Source organism: Pseudophryne corroboree, chromosome 6, assembly GCF_028390025.1.
Source record: "Pseudophryne corroboree isolate aPseCor3 chromosome 6, aPseCor3.hap2, whole genome shotgun sequence".
In the NCBI taxonomy this organism is placed as follows: Eukaryota; Metazoa; Chordata; class Amphibia; order Anura; family Myobatrachidae; genus Pseudophryne; species Pseudophryne corroboree.
The window spans coordinates 351,003,173-351,027,089 of NC_086449.1; the positions used below are offsets into that span (position 1 = coordinate 351,003,173).

The following is a 23,917-nucleotide window of genomic DNA, read 5'->3' on the forward strand; positions in this document are numbered from 1 at the left end:
TAACAGTAATGTCAGCTGTGAGTGGCCGAACAGCGCAACACTTGCTCCATCGGGCGCCATCCTTTGGTGCACAAAACACTTGAATTCCCCCTATAGAGATGAGGAACAGCGTTAGCCTTTTATTATATAAGGTGCTTACAGTAGATGGTTTTACTGCCATCTAGTGTCCAAAGGTAATTTATAATATTTGGTTACAGAAATAGGAAAAAACACAATACTGTAATATATTTAATCAAATGCAGAAGTTATTTAAATAGATGATGAAAGAGCCCAATAGAGCTAGATACGACCACCGTGAAAAGGGAAATTGAAAAGTAACACTCCACTATTGTAATGCACTTGTGTATCATTGATCATGAAGAAAAATTCTTGAATTGTGTATCTACATACAATTTTAGATGGACTGATTATTGACATTTATTCTAATGCTGGGTACACACTTGTAAATATATATGCAGATCAATTGATCTATAGCCGGATTCTTTGTGACGTGAGACATGACTGATCGGCAAGTGTGTATGCACATTTACATGTGCCCGGCCAGTTCAGCTGTCCATAACCACCAGCTACTGCAGCATGTGTACGGGCAGTTGACTGACCACCTGTACACACACGACGTACCAAAGTATCTGTAGATATATTGTTTCTCTAACGTCCTAGTGGATGCTGGGGACTCCGTCAGGACCATGGGGATTAGCGGCTCCGCAGGAGACAGGGCACAAAAATAAAGCTTTAGGATCAGGTGGTGTGCACTGGCTCCTCCCCCTATGACCCTCCTCCAAGCCTCAGTTAGGTTTTTGTGCCCGTCCGAGCAGGGTGCAATCTAGGTGGCTCTCTTAAGGAGCTGCTTAGAAAAAGTTTTTAGGTTTTTTATTTTCAGTGAGTCCTGCTGGCAACAGGCTCACTGCATCGAGGGACTTAGGGGAGAGAAGTGAACTCACCTGCGTGCAGGATGGATTGGCTTCTTAGGCTACTGGACACCATTAGCTCCAGAGGGAGTCGGAACACAGGTCTCACCCTGGGGTTCGTCCCGGAGCCGCGCCGCCGACCCCCCTTGCAGATGCCGAAGATGGAAGAGGTCCAGAAGCAGGCGGCAGAAGACTTTTCAGTCTTCCTGAGGTAGCGCACAGCACTGCAGCTGTGCGCCATTGTTGTCAGCACACTTCACACAGCGGTCACGGAGGGTGCAGGGCGCTGGGGGGGCGCCCTGGGCAGCAATGTATAATACCTTTTTATGGCTAAAAATACATCACATATAGCCCTTGAGGCTATATGGATGTATTTAACCCCTGCCAGATCTCACAAACTCCGGAGAAGAGCCCGCCGAAATAGGGGGCGGGGCTTATTCTCCTCAGCACACAGCGCCATTTTCCTGCTCAGCTCCGCTGTGAGGAAGGCTCCCAGGACTCTCCCCTGCACTGCACTACAGAAACAGGGTAAAACAGAGAGGGGGGGCACTTTTTTTGGCGATATTACTATATTTAAGCTGCTATAAGGATACAACACTTATATAGGGTTGTTCCCATATATATTATAGCGCTTGGGTGTGTGCTGGCAAACTCTCCCTCTGTCTCCCCAAAGGGCTAGTGGGGTCCTGTCTTCAATAGAGCATTCCCTGTGTGTCTGCTGTGTGTCGGTACGTGTGTGTCGACATGTATGAGGACGATGTTGGTGTGGAGGCAGAGCAATTGCCGGTAATGGTGATGTCACCCCCCAGGGAGTCGACACCGGAATGGATGGCTTTGTTTATGGAATTACGTGATAATGTCAGCACATTACAAAAATCAGTTGACGACATGAGACGGCCGGAAAACCAGTTAGTACCTGCCCAGGCGTCTCAGACACCGTCAGGGGCTGTAAAACGCCCTTTACCTCAGTCGATCGACACAGACCCAGACACGGACACTGAATCTAGTGTCGACGGTGAAGAAACAAACGTATTTTCCAGTAGGGCCACACGTTATATGATCACGGCAATGAAGGAGGCTTTGCATATCTCTGATACTACAAGTACCACAAAAAGGGGTATTATGTGGGGGGTGAAAAAACTACCTGTAGTTTTTCCTGAATCAGAGGAATTGAATGATGTATGTGATGAAGCGTGGGTTAACCCAGATAGAAAAGTGCTAATTTCAAAAAAGTTATTGGCATTATACCCTTTCCCGCCAGAGGTTAGGGCGCGCTGGGAAACACCCCCTAAGGTGGATAAGGCGCTCACACGCTTATCAAAACAAGTGGCGTTACCGTCTCCTGATACGGCCGCCCTCAAGGATCCAGCTGATAGGAGGCTGGAAACTACCCTAAAAAGTATATACACACATACTGGTGTTATACTGCGACCAGCCATCGCCTCAGCCTGGATGTGCAGTGCTGGGGTGGTCTGGTCGGATTCCCTGACTGAAAATATTGATACCCTGGATAGGGACAGTATTTTACAGACTTTAGAGCAATTAAAGGATGCATTTCTTTATATGCGAGATGCTCAGAGGGATATTTGCACTCTGGCATCTAGAGTAAGTGCGATTTCCATATCTGCCAGAAGAAGTTTATGGACACGACAGTGGTCAGGTGATGCGGATTCCAAACGGCATATGGAAGTATTGCCGTATAAAGGGGAGGAATTATTTGGCGTCGGTCTATCGGATTTGGTGGCCACGGCAACTGCCGGGAAATCCACCTTTTTACCTCAGACCCCCTCCCAACAGAAAAAGACACCGTCTTTTCAGCCGCAGTCCTTTCGGTCCTATAAGAAGCGGGCAAAAGGACAGTCATATCTGCCCCGAGGCAGAGGAAAGGGTAAGAGAGGGCAGCAAGCAGCTCCTTCCCAGGATCAGAAGCCCTCCGCGGGTTCTGCAAAGCCCTCAGCATGACGCTGGGGCTTTACAAGCGGACTCAGGAACGGTGGGGGGTCGACTCAAGAATTTCAGCGCGCAGTGGGCTTGCTCACAGGTGGACCCCTGTATCCTGCAGGTAGTATCTCAGGGTTACAGGTTGGAATTCGAGAAGTCTCCCCCTCGCCGGTTCCTGAAGTCTGCTTTGCCAACGTCTCCCTCAGACAGGGCGACGGTATTGGAAGCCATTCACAAGCTGTTTTCTCAGCAGGTGATAGTCAAGGTACCCCTCCTACAACAGGGAAAGGGGTATTACTCCACGCTATTTGTGGTACCGAAGCCGGACGGCTCGGTAAGACCTATTCTAAATCTGAAATCTTTGAAGCTGTACATACAAAAATTCAGTTTCAAGATGGAATCACGCAGAGCAGTGATAGCGAATCTGGAAGAAGGGGACTTTATGGTGTCCCTGGACATAAAAGATGCTTACCTGCATGTCCCAATTTGCCCTTCACATCAAGGGTACCTCAGGTTCGTGGTGCAAAACTGTCATTATCAGTTTCAGACGCTGCCGTTTGGATTGTCCACGGCACCTCGGGTCTTTACCAAGGTAATGGCCGAAATGATGATTCTTCTGCGAAGAAGAGGCGTATTAATTATCCCTTACTTGGACGATCTCCTGATAAGGGCAAGGTCCAGAGAACAGCTGGAGGACGGAGTAGCACTAACCCAAGTAGTGCTGCAACAACACGGGTGGATTCTGAATTTTCCAAAATCTCAGTTGACCCCGACAACACGTCTGCTGTTCCTGGGAATGATTCTGGACACGGTTCAGAAAAAGGTGTTTCTTCCGGAGGAGAAAGCCAAGGAGTTATCCGAACTTGTCAGAAACCTCCTAAAACCAGGAAAAGTGTCTGTGCATCAATGCACAAGAGTCCTGGGAAAGATGGTGGCTTCTTACGAAGCAATCCCATTCGGCAGATTCCACGCACAAACTTTTCAGTGGGATCTGCTGGACAAATGGTCCGGATCGCATCTGCAGATGCATCAGCGGATAACCTTATCGCCACGGACAAGGGTGTCTCTTCTGTGGTGGTTGCAGAGTGCTCATCTGTTAGAAGGACGCAGATTCGGCATACAGGACTGGGTCCTGGTGACCACGGATGTGCCAGTCTGAGAGGCTGGGGAGCGGTCACACAGGGAAGAAACTTCCAGGGAGTATGGTCAAACCTGGAGATGTCTCTTCACATAAATATACTGGAGCTAAGAGCGATTTACAATGCTCTAAGCCTGGCAAAACCCCTGCTTCAGGGTCAGCCGGTGTTGATCCAGTCGGACAACATCACGGCAGTCGCCCACGTAAACAGACAGGGCGGCAGGAGAGCAATGGCAGAAGCTGCAAGGATTCTTCGCTGGGCGGAAGATCATGTGATAGCACTGTCAGCAGTGTTCATTCCGGGAGTGGACAACTGGGAAGCAGACTTCCTCAGCAGACACGATCTACACCCGGGAGAGTGGGGACTTCATCCAGAAGTCTTCCACATGATTGTGAACCGTTGGGAAAAACCAAAGGTGGACATGATGGCGTCTCGCCTCAACAAAAAACTGGACAGGTATTGCGCCAGGTCAAGAGACCCTCAGGCAATAGCTGTGGACGCTCTGGTAACGCCGTGGGTGTTCCAGTCAGTGTATGTGTTTCCTCCTCTGCCTCTCATACCAAAAGTACTGAGAATTATACGGCAAAGGGGAGTAAGAACGATACTCGTGGCTCCGGATTGGCCAAGAAGAACTTGGTACCCGGAACTTCAGGAGATGCTCACGGAAGATCCGTGGCCTCTACCTCTAAGACGGGACCTGCTTCAGCAGGGACCGTGTCTATTCCAAGACTTACCGCGGCTGCGTTTGACGGCATGGCGGTTGAACGCCGAATTCTAAGGGAAAAAGGCATTCCGGAAGAGGTCATTCCTACACTGGTAAAAGCCAGGAAGGAGGTGACTGCACAACATTATCACCGCATTTGGAGAAAATATGTTGCGTGGTGTGAGGCCAGGAAGGCCCCGACGGAGAAATTTCAACTGGGTCGATTCCTACATTTCCTGCAAACAGGATTGTCTATGGGCCTCAAATTAGGGTCCATTAAGGTTCAAATTTCGGCCCTGTCGATTTTCTTCCAGAAAGAATTGGCTTCAGTTCCTGAAGTCCAGACTTTTGTAAAAGGAGTACTACATATACAGCCCCCGGTTGTGCCCCCAGTGGCTCCGTGGGACCTTAATGTAGTTTTGGATTTTCTCAAATCCCATTGGTTTGAGCCACTCAAATCGGCGGATTTGAAATGTCTTACATGGAAAGTAACCATGCTACTGGCCCTGGTTTTAGCCAGGAGAGTGTCAGAATTGGCGGCTTTATCGTATAAAAGCCCATATCTGATTTTCCATTCGGACAGGGCAGAATTGCGGACGCGTCCTCATTTTCTGCCTAAGGTGGTGTCAGCGTTTCACCTGAACCAGCCTATTGTGGTGCCTGCGGCTACTAGCGATTTGGAGGATTCCAAGTTGCTGGACGTTGTCCGGGCATTGAGAATATATATTTCAAGGACGGCTGGAGTCAGAAAATCTGACTCGCTGTTTATACTATATGCACCCAACAAGCTGGGTGCTCCTGCTTCTAAGCAGACGATTGCTCGTTGGATTTGTAGCACAATTCAACTTGCACATTCTGTGGCAGGCCTGCCACAGCCTAAATCTGTCAAGGCCCATTCCACAAGGAAGGTGGGCTCATCCTGGGCGGCTGCCCGAGGGGTCTCGGCATTACAACTCTGCCGAGCAGCTACGTGGTCGGGGGAGAACACGTTTGTAAAATTCTACAAATTTGATACCCTGGCTAAAGAGGACCTGGAGTTCTCTCATTCGGTGCTGCAGAGTCATCCGCACTCTCCCGCCCGTTTGGGAGCTTTGGTATAATCCCCATGGTCCTGACGGAGTCCCCAGCATCCACTAGGACGTTAGAGAAAATAAGATTTTACTTACCGATAAATCTATTTCTCGTAGTCCGTAGTGGATGCTGGGCGCCCATCCCAAGTGCGGATTGTCTGCAATACTTGTACATAGTTATTTTTACAAAGAAATCGGGTTGTTATTGTTGTGAGCCGTCTGTTCAGAGGCTCCTACGTTGTCATACTGTTAACTGGGTTCAGATCACAAGTTGTACGGTGTGATTGGTGTGGCTGGTATGAGTCTTACCCGGGATTCAAAATCCTTCCTTATTGTGTACGCTCGTCCGGGCACAGTATCCTAACTGAGGCTTGGAGGAGGGTCATAGGGGGAGGAGCCAGTGCACACCACCTGATCCTAAAGCTTTATTTTTGTGCCCTGTCTCCTGCGGAGCCGCTAATCCCCATGGTCCTGACGGAGTCCCCAGCATCCACTACGGACTACGAGAAATAGATTTATCGGTAAGTAAAATCTTATTTTTTTGCGTCTGCTGCAGGGCCGACACAATCTGTGAACGACTGCGTTCAGACATATCGTCGGTACACACAGGTTGACAGGGCAGCTATATATCGGTCGTTCAATTGAATGGCCAATATATCGGCCAGTGTGTACCGAGCATAACTCTTAGTGCCAGGAATGAATCATTTTGTTGTATTACGCTAGATAGAAGTGGAGTGACACTTTAAGTATTTTATTTTCCCATCAGGCAGCTAACGACATGACAGGATGTCCATTTTACTATCCAAACTTTTATATTCTGTTTAGATGATGTTAAAATACCTTCCATGTGGGGGTCAATCCATTTAAAAAAAAAAAAATAATTCCTGCTGCGGGGTACACTGGGCTCCACAAGTCTGGACAATGGGGTGTAGAGTAGGATCTTGATCCGAGGCACCAACAGACTCAAAGCTTTGACTGTTCTCAGAATGCACAGCACCGCCTCCTATATCACCCCGCCTCCCAGCACAGGAGCTCAGTTTGTAAGTTGGTGCTGCAGTAAGCAGGCACTTAACAGAGGGGCTGCTCCATGCAGCCCTGAGAAAAGCTTTTTATGAAGTAAAAAGTGAAGACTTCAAGGGCAGCAGCGGTGGTAAATGTTTGTGACATTCACTGCTGCAGCTCCAGCTCTCCCCAGCGGCGCTGTACACTCTCGAGCCCTGGTTGCCGGGTACCTACAGCGGAGGCTCCGGTTTACTTCACGTTAGGCACACACGGCTGGGGCTCTCCAGGATCGCGTGGCCGCGCTTCGGGAGGTGGTAAGTGGGTCCCGCTCGCGGGACCCGGTCTTTATCGCGATCCGGCGCGGTCAGTGGGAGGCGGGCCGCGTGCGCTGGCGGTGGACACTGTGGCAGTACAGGCGATCCCACTAGATCACCAGGGCATGGGCGCAGGTCGGGTTTTCTCTCTAAACCACTTCTTATATCGCCCACAGTACCCGGTGGTTTTGCCAGCAAGGGGGATAAGGCTTAGACCTGAAGCCCCCCCCCCAGCCCCAGGGCGCCATTTCCCGCAAATGTTCCCGCCCTGGAGCTGCATATCTGTCTTTTCCTCACTCCCAGTCAGTGTCTGCGGCGCAATTATTCCTCAGCTCACTGTTCTTGGGACTGCTTGGGCAAATCCTCCTATGTAAAGCTGCCTGGTTGTCAGCGCTGTGCCTTTACATGACACTTAAGTTTTCTACCTGCCTTTTTAGACAGTGATAGTTAAGAGAGAGTGCATTTAGTCAGGGTTTTCTAGTACAATTACTCTGTGATATACATCCAGTTCTTACTGTGTACTGTTATATCTACTGTTATATAGCTGTGTTAGCTAGTCCAGTGCAGTATTATTGTCTGTACTATCCTCTGCATTGTACAAACTGTGACCTTCTGTGTGTGCATTTGATAGCTGAGTGTTGTCCATCTCGTGTCTTTCACTCAACTTGCTATTCTATTCTATAACCTGAGGGGGCTTGGTGCGTCAGGTGTTATTTAATATAGGATTTTCACAAAGATATACTGTATTACGTATTTTTCTCTGTGATTTGGTCACCATATCTCTCCTTTATCTCTGCTAGTGCTGACTACACTGCGCAGGGGTTTGGGTTTAGTGGTATAGTGCTGCTGATAATTGTACTGTGTTAACCTCATACTGCAAGATATATCATGTCTGCTTCTGAGGGTAACGGTTCTGGGGCGGAACACACTGCTGGTGTTGCTGAAGCCACAGGCACATATGAGGAGAATATAGCAGCTGTGGGCTCTGGTTCTGGGGGCTCCTTGCCCCCCAGTGGGACTGGCAGCGGAGGCACATACTGACCCTCCGTGGGCCGCTGTTTCCACGCTTCTGCATACGCTAGTTCATAAACTAACACCACCTATGGGACCCCCAATGTCGGTACAACTGTATGTGGTCCCTGCAGCTAACCCGCCGTGGGCGGACAATTTATCTGCTCAATTAAAGAAGTTGAACCAGTCCTTGACTACTAAAAAGTCTGACCAACGCTCGCCTTAGTCCAAGAGGTCCTCTAAGCGAGCGCTCGTCTCCTCACAATCCACTGCTGTCACTGACATCTCGTCTGATGAGGACGGCACTTACACTGACCCCACAGGTTCTGACTCAGATACGGCTGATGGGGAGGGTAGTTCACATGTGGATGTTCCTGACCTTGTGGAGGATGTTAAGTTAATTCTACAGATTACGGATGATCCCGAGCCATCCGTCCCTCCTAAGAAACCAGATAGGTTCAAGCGTCAGAAGGTGGTTAAACAGGTTTTCTCTGACGTCCTAAGTGGATGCTGGGACTCCGTAAGGACCATGGGGAATAGCGGCTCCGCAGGAGACTGGGCACAACTAAAAGAAAGCTGTAGACTAACTGGTGTGCACTGGCTCCTCCCACTATGACCCTCCTCCAGACTCCAGTTAGAATCTTGTGCCCGGCTGAGCTGGATGCACACTAGGGGCTCTCCTGAGCTCCTAGAAAGAAAGATATTGCGCCAGGTCAAGAGAACCGCAGGCGATAGCTGTGGACGCTCTAGTGACTCCGTGGGTGTACCGGTCGGTTTATGTGTTCCCTCCTCTTCCTCTCATACCAAAGGTACTGAGGATAATAAGGAGAAGAGGAGTAAGAACTATACTCATTGTTCCGGATTGGCCAAGAAGAGCTTGGTACCTGGAACTTTAAGAAATGATGTCAGAGGACCCATGGCCTCTGCCGCTCAGACAGGACCTGCTGCAGCAGGGGCCCTGTCTGTTCCAAGACTTACCGCGGCTGCGTTTGACGGCATGGCGGTTGAACACCGGATCCTGAAGGAAAAGGGCATTCCGGAGGAAGTCATTCCTATGCTGATTAAAGCTAGGAAAGAAGTAACCGCAAACCATTATCACCGCATATGGCGAAAATATGTTGCGTGGTGTGAGGCCAGGAAGGGCCCAACGGAGGAATTTCAGCTGGGCCGTTTCCTGCACTTCCTACAATCAGGGGTGACTATGGGCCTAAAATTGGGTTCCATTAAGGTCCAGATTTCGGCTCTATCGATTTTCTTCCAGAGAGAACTGGCTTCACTACCTGAAATTCAAACTTTTGTTAAGGGAGTGCTGCATATTCAGCCCCCGTTTGTGCCTCCAGTGGCACCTTGGGATCTCAACGTGGTGTTGGATTTCCTAAAGTCACATTGGTTTGAGCCACTTAAAACTGTGGAATTGAAGTATCTCACGTGGAAAGTGGTCATGTTGTTGGCCTTGGCGTCGGCCAGGCGTGTATCAGAATTGGCGGCTTTGTCATGTAAAAGCCCTTATCTGATTTTCCATATGGATAGGGCAGAATTGAGGACTCGTCCCCAGTTTCTCCCTAAGGTGGTATCCGCTTTTCATCTGAACCAACCTATTGTGGTGCCTGCGGCTACAAAAGACTTGGAGGCTTCCAAGTTGTTGGACGTACTCAGGGCCCTGAAAATTTATGTTTCCAGGACAGCTGGAGTCAGAAAGACTGACTCGCTATTTATCCTGTATGCGCCCAACAAGTTGGGTGCACCTGCTTCAAAGCAGACTATTGCTCGCTGGATCTGTAGTACGATTCAGCTTGCACATTCTGCGGCTGGACTGCCGCATCCTAAATCAGTGAAAGCCCATTCCACGAGGAAGGTGGGCTCTTCTTGGGCGGCTGCCCGAGGGGTCTCTGCTCTACAACTTTGCCGAGCAGCTACTTGGTCGGGGTCAAACACATTTGCTAAATTCTACAAGTTTGACACCCTGGCTGAGGAGGACCTAGAGTTTGCTTATTCGGTGCTGCAGAGTCATCCGCACTCTCCCGCCCGTTTGGGAGCTTTGGTATAATACCCATGGTCCTTACGGAGTCCCAGCATCCACTTAGGACGTCAGAGAAAATAAGATTTTACTCACCGGTAAATCTATTTGTCGTAGTCCGTAGTGGATGCTGGGCGCCCATCCCAAGTGCGGATTGTCTGCAATACTTGTATATAGTTGTTTAACTAAAGGGTTATTGTTGAGCCATCTGTTGAGAGGCTCAAGTTATCATACTGTTAACTGGGTATTGTATCACGAGTTATACGGTGTGATTGGTGTGGCTGGTATGAGTCTTACCCGGGATTCAAAATCCTTCCTTATTGTGTCAGCTCTTCCGGGCACAGTATCCTAACTGAGGTCTGGAGGAGGGTCATAGTGGGAGGAGCCAGTGCACACCAGTTAGTCTAAAGCTTTCTTTTAGTTGTGCCCAGTCTCCTGCGGAGCCGCTATTCCCCATGGTCCTTACGGAGTCCCAGCATCCACTACGGACTACGAGAAATAGATTTACCGGTGAGTAAAATCTTATTTTACTTACTCTGACCAGCTAGTGGATATACGTCAGGAACCCTGGGAAAACCCGGGTACGAAGTTTGTGCCTCAAAAGAAGATGCTGGCTCGCTATCTCCTCACGCCAGAGCTGTCTAAGAATTGTGAAACACCTCCTCCAGTGGACTCACATGTGGCTAGGATGGTGGTTTCCTCATCTCTACCTGTCACTACCGTCACGTCTCTGAAAGAGCCTACGGATAAACGTGTGGAGGGTTGTCTAAAAGCGATTTACACAATCACGGGTGCTGCACAATGGCCTGCTATTGCAGCTTCATGGGCTGCTGAGGCTATTGAAGCATGGGCCTTGGAGTTAGAAGCTTAAATCTTCTCTGACCATGCTAGACAATGCTTGTCATATATTGTCACAGCTTCTCGATATATTAAAGAGGCGGCTTCTGATGCCGGTATCCTGGCAGCCAAGGCCTCTACTACGTCAGTCCTGGCTCGCCGAATATTGTGGCTGAGATCCTGGTCTGTGGATCTGGACTCTAGAAAAACCCTGGAGGTACTCCCTTTCAAGGGAGATATTCTGTTTGGGGAGGACTTAAATAAGATAGTGCCTGACTTGGCTACTGCCAAAACTGCCTGTCTACCAAATACCGCTCCTTCTGTGTTGAAGGCTAAAGGTACGTCCTTTCGCCCCTTTCGTCCTTCAAGTAAAGCAAAAGGTCAGGCGTACCATAAGCAGGCCCGCACTTCCAAACCTGGTAAGCCGAAGCCCAAAAGAGCCTGGGCTGCCCGTCAGCCAGCAGCCAAGACCGATAAGCCTGCCGCATGACGGGGCGGGCCTCCACCTGGGGGATCCCAGGGTGGGGGGCCGGCTTCTAGGGTACACCCAGGAATGGTTGAAGACCACTTCAGATGCTTGGGTACGGGAAGTCGTCACTCGAGGTTACGCCATTGCCTTCAAAAACCGACCCCCTCATCGATTTTGCCAGACAGACGTCCCTTTGGGCCGGACAAAGACAAAAACTCTACACTCTGTGGTACAGACCCTCCTGGATACAGGAGTCGTTATACAGGTGCCTCTTGCTCAGAGGGGCCGGGGGTACTATTCTCCGCTGTTTCTAGTCCCGAAACCGAATGGGTCCTCCCGGCCCATTCTCAACCTCAAGGCATTGAACTTATTGTGAAGATTTCCAAGTTCCGTATGGAAACCCTTCGCTCTATAGTTCTGGCCTTGGAACCTGGGGACTACATGGTCTCCTTGGACATACAGGATGCTTACCTGCATATTTCTATAGCCGTGTCACATCAACAATACCTGAGGTTTGCTATTGGCAACATCCATTACCAGTTTCGAGCGTTACCTTTTGGTTTAACAACGGCTCCGAGTCTTCACCAAAGTTATGGCGGTGATGACTGTGGTACTCCGCCGTCAAGGGGTCAGGATACTGTCGTATCTGGTCGACTTGTTAATCCTGGCAAATTCCCCAGATCTTCTCCTGTGTTGTCTGGATATGACGGTCCGGTTTCTACAAGCGCACGGGTGGCTCATCAACTGGACGATATCCTCCCTGGTCCCTGCTCAGAGCATGGTGCACCTGGGAGCGCTGTTGGACACTCACAACCAGAGGTTGTTCTTGTCTCAGGAGAAAGTCCTGAAGCTTCAGGACAGGATTCGTTGCTTCCTTTCTCGTCCGCAAGTGTCGATACATTTGGCGATGCAGGTGCTGGGCCTCATGGTGTCAGCATTCGACATGGTGGAGTATGCTCAATTCCATTCTCGCCCCCTCCAGAAGCTGATTCTAGCCAAGTGGGACGGCCTGCCTCACCGGATCAGGTCTCAAATGATCTCATTGACTCCGGAGGTCCGTCTGTCGCTGCTCTGGTGGCTCCAGGACCAACAATTTTGCAGGGGCCGTCCCTTCTGGATATCCAACTGGGTCCTGTTGACGACAGATGCCAGTCTAAGAGGTTGGGGCGCGGTGATGGAGCAGCACTCCTTACAGGGTCGGTGGACCAAGGAGGAATCTCTCCTCTCGATCAACATTCTGGAGTTGCGGGCGGTCTTCAATGCGTTGAACCTGGCCCAGCATTTAATTCAGAACCGTCCTGTTCAAGTACAGTCGGACAACGCCACCACAGTGGCTTACATAAACCATCAAGGCGGCACTTGAAGCCGTTTGACAATGAAGGAAGCCTCACGGATTCTACAGTGGGCAGAACGCCATCTATCGGCAATATTCATTCCGGGAGTCTTGAATTGGGAATCGAACTTTCTCAGTCGTCAGGACGTGCATGCCGGCGAGTGGGGCCTCCATCCAGAAGTGTTTCAACTCCTCGTGGAAGGGTGGGGTCTTCCAGATGTGGATCTGATGGCGTCTCGACACAATCACAAGGTTCCGGTCTTCGGAGCAAGGACAAGGGATCCTCAAGCAGCATTCGTGGATGCGCTGGCGGTGCCGTGGAGGTTTCAGCTGCCGTACGTGTTCCCTCCGGTGTCACTCCTGCCCAGGGTAATTCGGAAGTTCAAGCAAGAAAAAGGAAATCTGCTTCTCATAGCTCCGGCGTGGCCCAGACGGCACTGGTTCTCAGACCTGCAAGGCCTATCGTCAGAGCGTCCACTTCTACTTCCACATTGCCCAGACCTCCTCGTTCAGGGCCTTTGTGTCTACCAGGACCTAACCCGGCTATCTTTGACGGCGTGGATCTTGAAGCTTCCGTCTTGAGGGCTAAGGGTTTTTCTGAAGATGTCATTAAACCTATGTGGCGGGCCCGGAAACCGGCTTCTGCTCGGATTTACCATAGGGTCTGGCATTCATACTTTGCTTGGTGCGCATCTAACAATTATGACGCTTCCAAGTTTAGTACAGCCAAACTTTTGGCTTTTCTGCAGCAGGTCCTAGATTTAGGCCTGCGTCTGGCCTCCCTCAAGGTTCATATTTCTGCCTTGTCGGTGTGGTTTCAGAGAAAAATTGCGACTTTACCTGATGATCATACTTTCACTCGGGGTGTGTTGCGTATCCAACCTCCCTATGTCCCGCCTGTGGGTCCTTGGGACTTGTCAGTGGTTTTGGAGGCATTGCAGGAAACTCCATTTGAACTTCTTGGTTAAGCTGACCTTAAGTGGCTTTCCCTTAAGGTGGTGTTCTTGCTGGCTATTGCCTCTGCTAGAAGAGTGTCGGATCTGGGTGCCTTGTCTTGTAGTTCCCCATATCTGATTTTTCACCGTGACCGGGCGGTTCTTAGAACTCGCCCCGGATATTTACCTAATGTGGTTTCTTCGTTCCACCTTAATCAGGAGATTGTGGTTCCAGCCTTTGTCTCTCCTGATTTGTCTCCCAAAGAGTGGTCTTTGGATGTGGTACGGGCTCTCCGTATCTATGTGAAAAGAACTGCTTCTATTCGAAAGTCTGATTCTCTTTGTTTTGTTTGGATTTCACAAACGTGGCTGTCCTGCTCACAAGCAGACCCTGGCCAGATGGATTAGAATGGTGATTGCACATGCTTATGTGAAGGCTGGTCTGTCAGCTCCTGCTCACATTACGGCCCATTCTACTCGGTCTGTTGGACCTTCTTGGGTGGCCCAACGTGGTGCAACCCTTGATCAATTGTGCAAGGCGGCTACGTGGTCCTCCGGGAACACGTTCATAAGGTTCTATGCCTTCGATGCTGCCACTTCCCAGGATGCTTCCTTTGGACGCCGGGTTCTTGTGCCCGCTACAGTGCGTCCCCTCCCATAAGGAACTGCTTTAGGACATCCCCATTGTCCATACTTGTGGAGCCCAGTGTACCCCGCAGCAGAAAACGAGTTTTATGGTAAGAACTTACCTTTGTGAGAACTCTTTCTGCGAGGTACACTGGGCTCCACAAGGCGCCCACCCTGACGCACTTAGCTTCTTTGGGTTGATATGGCATTAGCCGCTGACACTTCTCCTGTCGTGAGAGTGTGGTGTATGTCGCTACTAACCGTTGTCGTCTCTCTTCCTGCTACTGCATTGGGCTGGTTAACTAAAACTGAGCTCCTGTGCTGGGAGGCGGGGTGATATAGGAGGCTGCACTGTGCATTCTGGGAACAGTCAAAGCTTTGAGTCTGTTGGTGCCTCGGATCAAGATCCTACTCTACACCCCATTGTCCAGACTTGTGGAGCCCAGTGTACCTCGCAGAAAGAGTTTTAACAAAGTTAAGTTCTTACCATAAAACTCGTTTTTTGTGTGATGACCCCTGTAAGTTAGTCAGAAACCACCATTACTTTTTTATATACCTTCATATGAAGATGGCAGACGTTTTTGTATCATGGCTTATGAAATTTTTTACTGTTGCGGACATTTGAGGTAAATGCAATCTCTAAGCTCAGAAAAGTCCTAAAAAGCTGGAATGAAAACCATTATTTATTTCTTCTTCAGGGTACATCGTCTCCACAGGGATAATTCTTAACCATGGGTATGATGGCTGGTGGAGATCAGGACTGATATTGAACAATAAGCTTGTGAGCCTCCCAGGGTGCACTGGGCTACTCCCCCTTCACACCCCGCCCCCATGCTCTTTTTTTTTTTTTTTTTTTTTCTTTTTTCCCCGGTGCCAGCATGGAGCTGGATACACTGAATATGGGCTGCAGTTTGCAGCCCAATCTTTAATTTTTCTTTGACCTTTTTATCACTTTTGTTAACTTTTCTTATGAGATGGCAACTCCTGGTAGTCCAAGGGACACCAGAGCTGTCTCTCCAGCACCCCCACCGGGCCACGACACCACGAGTGGGTAGGTGATTTAGATGGAGATCCCCACTGCGTCTTTCATTAGCAAGACAGATGGGCGATCCAGGACTGCAATCTGGAGACATGGGGGACAGGTAAGGTGGGTTCCCTCTTGCGGGACACGCTATTTGCGCAGTTCATATGCCGCGGTCCCGTGATACAGCCGCTGATATGCTCCCAGTCCATTAAGTGTACTCGCGGCTGCATAGGGGAGGTCAGCGCTACCCCAGCGGCTCCTCTCCCAGCCCAGGGCGCCATTTCACATCGGCCTTCCCGCCCTGGGCTGTTCCTCCTTCCTCACATGGGAAGCTGAGCAGCCAACATTTAGAGCTCTGCAGGTCTCCAGATGTGGTGACTGGGCCTTCCTGTATACCTCTCCTACATAACAGGTTATACAAACGCCGAATCCTACCAGCCTCCTCAAAAGGCTGAGTAGTTGATGCCAGTGCCCATTCCAGTTCTATTTTCTGCATTGTATGTAACTTATGCTAGTGCTGCGGTTTGATTTCTCTTACGTCCTAGAGGATGCTGGTGTCCATATTAGAACCATGGGGTATAGACGGGTTCACTAGGAGCCATTGGCACTTTAAGAGTTTAACACTGTGGGCTGGCTCTTCCCTCTATGCCCCTCCTACCAGACTCCATTTAGAAAATGTGCCCGGAGGAGCCGGTCACAGCTAGGGGAGCTCTACAGAGCTTCTTTAGGAAAGTTTATTTTAGAGTTTATTTTTTTACAGGGAGGCTGCTGGCAACAGCCTCCCTGCATCGAGGGACTGAGGGGGGAGGGGGGAGGGGGGGGGGGGGGGGGGGAGAAGCAGTGTCCGCCCTGCGGGGTCTGAGCCACTGTCTCCGCTGACTGGACACTGAACTCCAGTGGGGATAGACCGCTCCCTGCCGCAGGGGGAACGCTCACCCCAGCAGCATACCACCACCCCCTTACTGAGTTGAAGTGTGGCGAGTGAGTCATCTGCTCCCCATCAAGCAGGGAGCTGATGTGAAGATAGCGGCTACAGGGTAGGAGCGCAGTACTAACTGCGCTCCGGGGAGCTCAGCGGTACTTGGGTGAGGGGCGCCCTACACTGACCAGAAAGCCTGTCTGGGTCCGCGGATCTCAGCCAGCACAAAATCCTCAGGCCAGTATAATCTAGGAAGAGCGGGAACACAGCACCATTTAGGGGGCGGAGCTTCTCCTCAGAGTGGACCCAGCAGTGTTCAGCGTCATTTTTCTACCTGCAGACACGCCAGGGGAAGAGCAGTCCCTTCAGAGCACCTCCAGCTGTCTGTATGGTACCAGGGGGTAATAGAAGGGAGGGGAGGCTGTGTAAAGACTGTCACCTATTAAGGGACACAGTCAGCGCTGGTTAAGGGTCTACCTATACCTATATAGCGCTGTGTGTGGGTTGGCTCCAATCTCTGTGGCTCTCTGCCATTCTTGGGGGGAAATCTCTGTCTGCCTGTACCCTGTGTGTATGTGGGGTGTCTGGTATGTACAAGAAAACATGTCTAGAGACTCTGTCTCATATGCTGCAGAGGATTTATCTTCTCAGGAAGATCCCTTCCCATGTAATCAGGATTGCACTGTTGTAGCGCAGATCCCAGCTAGAGAACCGGAGTGGTTAACTTAGGGGGGCTATTTCTCAGATTTCTGAAAGGGTTGCAAGTACTGAGCATGCTACTTAGGTATTGCAGTCCTCTATGGCAGTATGGTCTGATACTGCTCCCTCGGGTCCCCCTGTGGTACATTCTCACAAACGTGCTCTTGCCCAGATTATGCAGGATACCGATTCTGACACAGCAGACGGTGATGGGGTTGGCATCACATGCTAAGGGGGTGCAGTTGATGATTGAGGCCATGCGGGATGTGTTACATATTTCTGACACACCTCCCGAGCAGGTTGAGGAGGCCTTTTTCACGGACAGTAAGAAAGTCCCTCTCACCTTCCCGGCATCTAAGGAATTAAATGCTATATTTGAAAAAGCCTGGGAAAACCCGGAGAAAAAATTCCAGATCCCTAAGAGGGTTCTGGTTGCTATTCCCTTCCCGGAAGATGATAGAAAAAAATGGGAGTCTCCGTCTATAGTTGACGCCTCTGTTTCTAGGCTGTCAAAACAGGTGGTCTTACCAGTCCCGGGATCTACCGCGTTGAAAGACCCGGCAGATCACAAAGTGGATGCTACGCTCAAATCCATATACACGGCTTCAGGGGCTATACTGCGGCCTACTATTGCCTGTGCATGGATTTCAAAAGCTATAGCAAAGTGGTCAATCACTCTGCAGGAGGGCTTGACTACGATGGATAAAGGTGACAATGATTTATTTTTACGTAACGTACAGGTTCCTGGTAGAATCCATGAAGGATCTGGGTTCCATGGCTGTGGGGATCTCCTCCATGTCATTCTCGGCTTGCGGGGGTCTCTGGCTGCGCCAATGGTCTGCGGATGCGGAATCCAGGAAAAGTGTGGAGAGCCTACCCTATACAGGTCAGGCTCTGTTTGGGGAGGCGCTGGATGCGTGGATTGCCATGGCTACAGCGGGTAAATCTCCTTTTCTCCCCTCAGCTGCATCGGCTACGAAGAAGCCTTTTGCTCCCAACGCGTCACAGTCCTTTCGGCCCATTAGGCCTAGAAAGAACAAGCCCTCTCTCACCTTCTAAAGAGGTGGTTGTGCCAAATCCAAAAAGCCTGCTCCTGCAGGTTCCCAGGACCAGAAGCCTGCTTCTGGTACCTCAAAGTCCTCAGCATGACAGTGGACCGCAAAGCCTGGAGGAAGGTCAGGTGGGAGCAAGACTCTGGTATTTCAGCCACGTCTGGGAGTCGTCCGGCCTGGACCCCTGGATACAGGATATTGTGTCCCGGGGGTACAGGCTGGAGTTTCAAACTCTCCCACCTCACAGATTCTTCAAATCGGCTTTGCCGGCAGACAGAGCTGTTCTACTGGACGCTATCCGAAAATTGATAGTTTCCGAGGTCATTGTTCCAGTTCCACCTCATCAGTTGACCAACGGTTACTATTCGAACCTTTATTTGGTTCCTTAGCCGGATGGTTCAGTAAGGCCAATTCTGAACTTGAAATCTTTGAACCCTTATCTCAGGGACTTCAAATTCAAGATGGAGTTTCTGAGGGCAGTTATCTCAGGACTGACGGAGGTGGAGTTCTTGATGTCCCTGGACATCAAGGATGCATACCTCCACATTCCCATTTGGTCGCAGCATCAGGCTTATCTCAGGTTTGCACTGTTAGACGATCACTATCAGTTTCAGACACTGCCGTTCGGTCTCTCCTCGGCACCGAGGATCTTCACCAAGGTGATGGCAGAGATGATGGTTCTCCTCCGCAAGCAGGGGGTGAACATAATTCCGTATCTGGACGATCTGCTGATCAAGGCATCGTCCAAGGAGAAGTTGTTAAGATCCGTTGCTCTCACAACGCATCTGCTCAAGGAGCACGGTTGGATTCTGAACCTTCCAAAGTCTCATCTGGGGATGATCCTCGACACGGAGGTGCAGAGGGTGTTTCTACCGGTGGAGAAAGCTTTGGTGATTCAAACCATGATTCGGGATGTCTTGAAGCCTGCCAGGGTGTCGGTCCATCAGTGCATCCGCCTTCTGGGGAAGATGGTTGCCTCCTACGAGGCTTTGCAGTACGGAAGGTTTCATGCTCTGTCCTTTCAACTGGATCTCTTGGACCAGTGGTCGGGATCTCACCTACACATGCAGCAGAGGATACGCCTGTCTCCGAAAGCCAGGATTTCGCTTTTCTGGTGGCTGCAACTACCATACCCTTTGGAGGGCCGAAGGTTCGGAGTCCAGGTCTGGGTCCTTCTAACCACGGATTCAAGTCTAAGAGGTTGGGGAGCAGTCGCTCAAGGGGAAACCTTCCAAGGAAGGTGGTCGAGTCCCTTCTTCTGATAAACATCCTGGAGCTAAGGGCCTTCAAGCAGCACACCTTCTACAGGATCGGGCTGTTCAGGTGCAGTCGGACAACCTGACCACAGTGGCCTACATAAACCGACAAGGCGGAACGAAGAGCAGGGCTGCAATGTCGGAGGTGACAAAAATTCTACTCTGGGCAGAAAGGCACGCTGTAGCGATGTCGGCAATCTTCATTCCGGGAGTAGACAACTGGGAAGCGGACTTCCTCAGCAGACACTATCTCCATCCAGGAGAGTGGGGCCTCCACCCGGAGGTGTTCGAGGAGGTAACCAGTTTGTGGGGGGTTCCTCACATAGACATGATGGCCTCCCGCCTCAACAAGAAGCTGCGGAGGTACTGTTCCAGGTCGAGGGACCCACAGGCAGTGGTGGTGGATGCACTAGTAACGCCGTGGGTGTTCACGTCAGTGTATGTATTCCCTCCAATTCCAAGAGTTCTACAACTTGTAAAAAGAACAAAAGTTCTGGCATCCAAATTTCCTGCGGTGGATTTTCAACTGTGACGGTTTCCCCTTTTCCTGCAAGCAGGTGTTGGTATGGGCCTGAGATTGGGCTCCATCAAGGTCCAGATCTCAGCTCTGTCCATTTTCTTCCAGAAACAATTGGCTGTCCTCCATGAGGTTCAGACCTTTTTGAAAGGGGTTCTGTCATCCAGCCTCCCTTTGTGGCGCCAACGGCACCATCGGATCTTGATGTGGTGTTACAGTTCCTGCAGTTGGATTGGTTTGAGACTCTACAGGAGGCTGAAATCAAGTTTCTCACTTGGAAGCCGGTAACTTTGTTGGCCTTGGCTTCTGCTCGACGTGTGTTGGAATTAGGGACTTTTACAGGACAAAGCCCCCATCTGGTCTTCCATGAAGATAGGGCGGAACTCAGGACTCGTCCACAGTTCCTTCCTGAGGTTGTGTTGGCTTTTCATATCAACCAACCTGTCGTGGTGCCAGTGGCTACGGACTCCTCAATTGCTTCAAAGGCCTTGGATGTTGTGAGGACTTTGAAGATTTCTGTGAAGAGGACTGCTTGTATCAGGAAATCTGACTCTCTGTTTGTCCTCTATGATCTCAAGAAAATTGGGTGTCCTGCTTCTAAGCAGTCGATTTCTCGCTGGATCAGGTTCACCATCCAGCATGCCTATTGTACGGCAGGATTGCCGTGTCCAAAAGGCCCACTCTACTTGTAAAGTGGGTTCTTCCTGGGCGGCTGCCCGGTATGTCTCGGCCTTACAGCTTTGCCGAGCAGCTACTTGGTCTGGTTTAAGTTCGATACTTTGGCCACTGGCGCTCCAATATATTACCTACAAGCTTACAGCTAGGACAAATGGTTGAGTGTGGTCTTGCATCAGGTCCACCGCAGGTACTGCAGTTACACGTCCTCAGGGGGTCTTGTAATACCTCATTCCTCCTGTCAGATTATTTATATTTTTATAGTACGGCAATATTGGTCCTTGCTCAACATCGTAACACTCATTCTTAAGGGACCCCACATTGCAGTAGTTCCAACACCAAATGGTATTCTTCTCTTTCTCTTTTCCCATTCTTTTCTTTCTTCCGTGCACTATCATCCACAATTCTGGTGAACGTGTCCCCCAGGAGACACGTCTCTCCCATCTAACGAGGACAGCAGATTCACGCTTACTAGATCTACCCCATTCTCTCTCCCCATCTTTTCCCTCATCCCTCTCTCAGAAGAAAACCATCTCTTTTTCAGTGCACTCTCATTAGTGGCACAGGGCAAGTCCTCCTACGACCATACCCCTACGCTCACGCCCAATCTCGTCCGATCTTGGAAGCTAAACGGAGGTGGGCTAGGTTAGTACCTAGACGGGCGACCGCTAGGGAATACCCAGTGCAGTAGGAAGACCGCATTCCCTGTGGGTTAACACTAACAGCAGGATCGCCACTTCCACTTATTCTCACTATTTTTCAGTGATAAGATCCCACCCTTGTCCATCGATTGCAATTTCTCTAAGACAGACTCAAATCATTAGGGTTAGATCTCAGTCTGGGGGTGTTCCCTTTCTCGAAATCAACCCTATTTAGGGCTTTATTAATACAAACACAGTTTGTACAGATCTTTGGCAGATGGAAGCAGCATGGTATGTAGCTAACTTCCTATATGCATTTATCAAAGCATAATTAAGATCTGAACATTCCAATTTTTTTAGGGAATGCTTTTTTCATTTGTTGAAATGTCAACATTCACTCACAGTAAACTTTATTACTAAGTTTTGTTTTGTGCTGAGTTCCCATTTATTTTAAGAGTAGAAATAAAGAATTGATCATTTCTTAGACACATCACCAATCATTAGACACTAAAGATACAAGAGTGCGCCCCAACAAGAGTCATACTTTTTCTTCCTTTGCTTCTTTTACCCGTTACCCACAGAGGATTGTGCATATTGACAAAACCCACCTATTGTGGATACTCATGTGACACTTACTCTGAATTTCCATCCTACCTATCCCTACTGCGTCCTTGCTTAAGGAACTATCTGATAGACACCTGAATGCTTGTCTAAAGTCAATGTACTCCTTTATAGGAGATACCGCCAGGGCAACTACAGGCAAAACGTGGGTCACTAAGGCCATAGAAACATGGACCGATGACCTAGAACACAGTTTCAAATCTGATCTGTCCACAGCTCAGTTATCCATTATTGCCAACATCAGAGAAGCAGCCTATTACATTGGCAAAGCTGCTCTTGACATTGCACTGTTATCCTCTAAGGCTTCGGATGTACCCATTGTAGCTCGTTGCGTTCTGTGGCTCCGCTCATGGAAGGTGAATACGGACACCAAGAAAGCCCTGGAAGCCCTCCCATACGTGGGCAAGTTCCTCTTTGGGGTGTGGTATAGCGGTTCAAATCTATTTTTCCCGACAAAGATTAGTCCGACAGTGATTGTCAGACAATGTAGTTTTACCGTCAAACTATGGTTCGACATTAATCATACCTCAACATAGATAACTTAGACAATGAAAGTAAACAGACCTCTCTAAGATCGACAGCGTGTACGCAGACATTAAAAAAGCCCGACAATTATCAATTAGATACGTATTACACAGACACTGTTGAAGACCGACAAAGCATATATAGACATTTTAAAGTCCGACAGGACATAAGTCAGATAAGCTCAAGACCGACAAAACATATGTAGACATTTTAAAGTCCGACAGGACATAAGTCGGATAAGTTCAAGACCGACAAACAAAAGACCGACAAAACATATGTAGACATTTTAAAGTCCGACAGGACATAAGTCGGATAAGTTCAAGACCGACAAACAAAAGACCGACAAAACATATGTAGACATTTTAAAGTCCGACAGGACATAAGTCAGATAAGCTCAAGACCGACACACAAAAGACCGACAAAACATATATAGACATTTAAAAATCAGATAGGCCACATGTCAGATAAGCACAAGACCGACACACATAAGGCCGACACACATTCATTATCAAAAATTTTTACACATGACAGATAGTTCTTAGACAAGTATTCTTACTCCGAAACAGGCCCTTATCTGTCCTGAGACTTGTAGTTCTCCTAACCACCCCTGCACACTCAGTCACGGCGTCGCCACCATACCTGGACGCAACGCTCTCAATAGCTATTGCGGGTGGACGGGACTCATAGCGTCTCGTCTTGGACGGCCCCCCGTTGCCAGCAATAGCTACTGAGGGGTGTGTGTGTGTGTGTGTGTGTGTGTGTGTGCGGGGTTTGGCCTTGCACTCATGACTTTGGCCTGTATGGTTTGGGCTTGGTAGCTGTAAGGCTGACGGGTGTGTCTGGGACCTGTAGTCCCACGGATGAGGGTAGCGTCGGGGGTAACGCTGTTAGCATAGGCGCGTCTGAGGTTAGACGGCATGGTGCCGTTGCTGGGGTGACGATGGAGGCGTCCAGGACAGGGCGCCCAGAAATCGCGGGGGGACGGACGGAAGAGGGGTGACTGTGACTGTGGGGATGGGGTGCTTTGCGGGGAAGGGTGGGGGTGTGGGGGATTTGGCCTTGCACTCATGACTTTGGCCTGTATGGTTTGGGCTTGGTAGCTGTAAAGCTGACAGGTGTGGCTGGGACCTGTAGTTCCACGGATGAGGGTAGCGCCGTGGGCTGTTGGGGTGACAACCGTCCACCCACCTAACCTATTTGGAGCTGAGGGTACAGGTGTGTACGCGGCGACATGTATGTAGGAGGGTAGTCTTGGGGAAATGAAAGTCTCAGAAGTCTATGATATCGATATATTGGCCCCTGTCCTAATAATATGTCGGTCTTTTGCGTGCCTGTATTATTTTATTCTTTTATATGTATGTATTGTCTAGGTATATGATGTTGGTCTTTTATGTGTCGGTATTATTGCTGTCTGTTTTATGATTTGTCGATCATTTGCCTGTCTATGCATACACTGTCGGTCTTTTACTTGTCGATGTTATCGAGGTCTGTTTGATTAATTGTCGGTCTTTTTTTACTGTCTGTGTATGCACTGTCGGGTTTTTGTCATGTCGGTCAAATGCACGTCTGACCTGTGTTTTGTCGGTCTTTTGTGTGTCTGCATATATACTGTCGGTCTGTTGTGTTTCGGTATAAATCTTGTCTGATGAAGGACTTGTCGGTCTGTTTTGTTGTAGATTTAT

At 49.6% G+C, this 23,917-nt stretch overlaps 1 protein-coding gene and 1 pseudogene across 3 annotated transcripts in view; both read left to right on the plus strand.

Moving 5' to 3' along the window:
* Positions 1-23,917, plus strand: part of SEC11A (SEC11 homolog A, signal peptidase complex subunit) — a 147,936-nt gene that overhangs the window by 32,056 nt on the left and 91,963 nt on the right. The gene's annotated exons all lie outside the window — the stretch shown is intronic.
* On the plus strand, positions 21,024-21,142 carry LOC134939129 (5S ribosomal RNA; annotated as a pseudogene).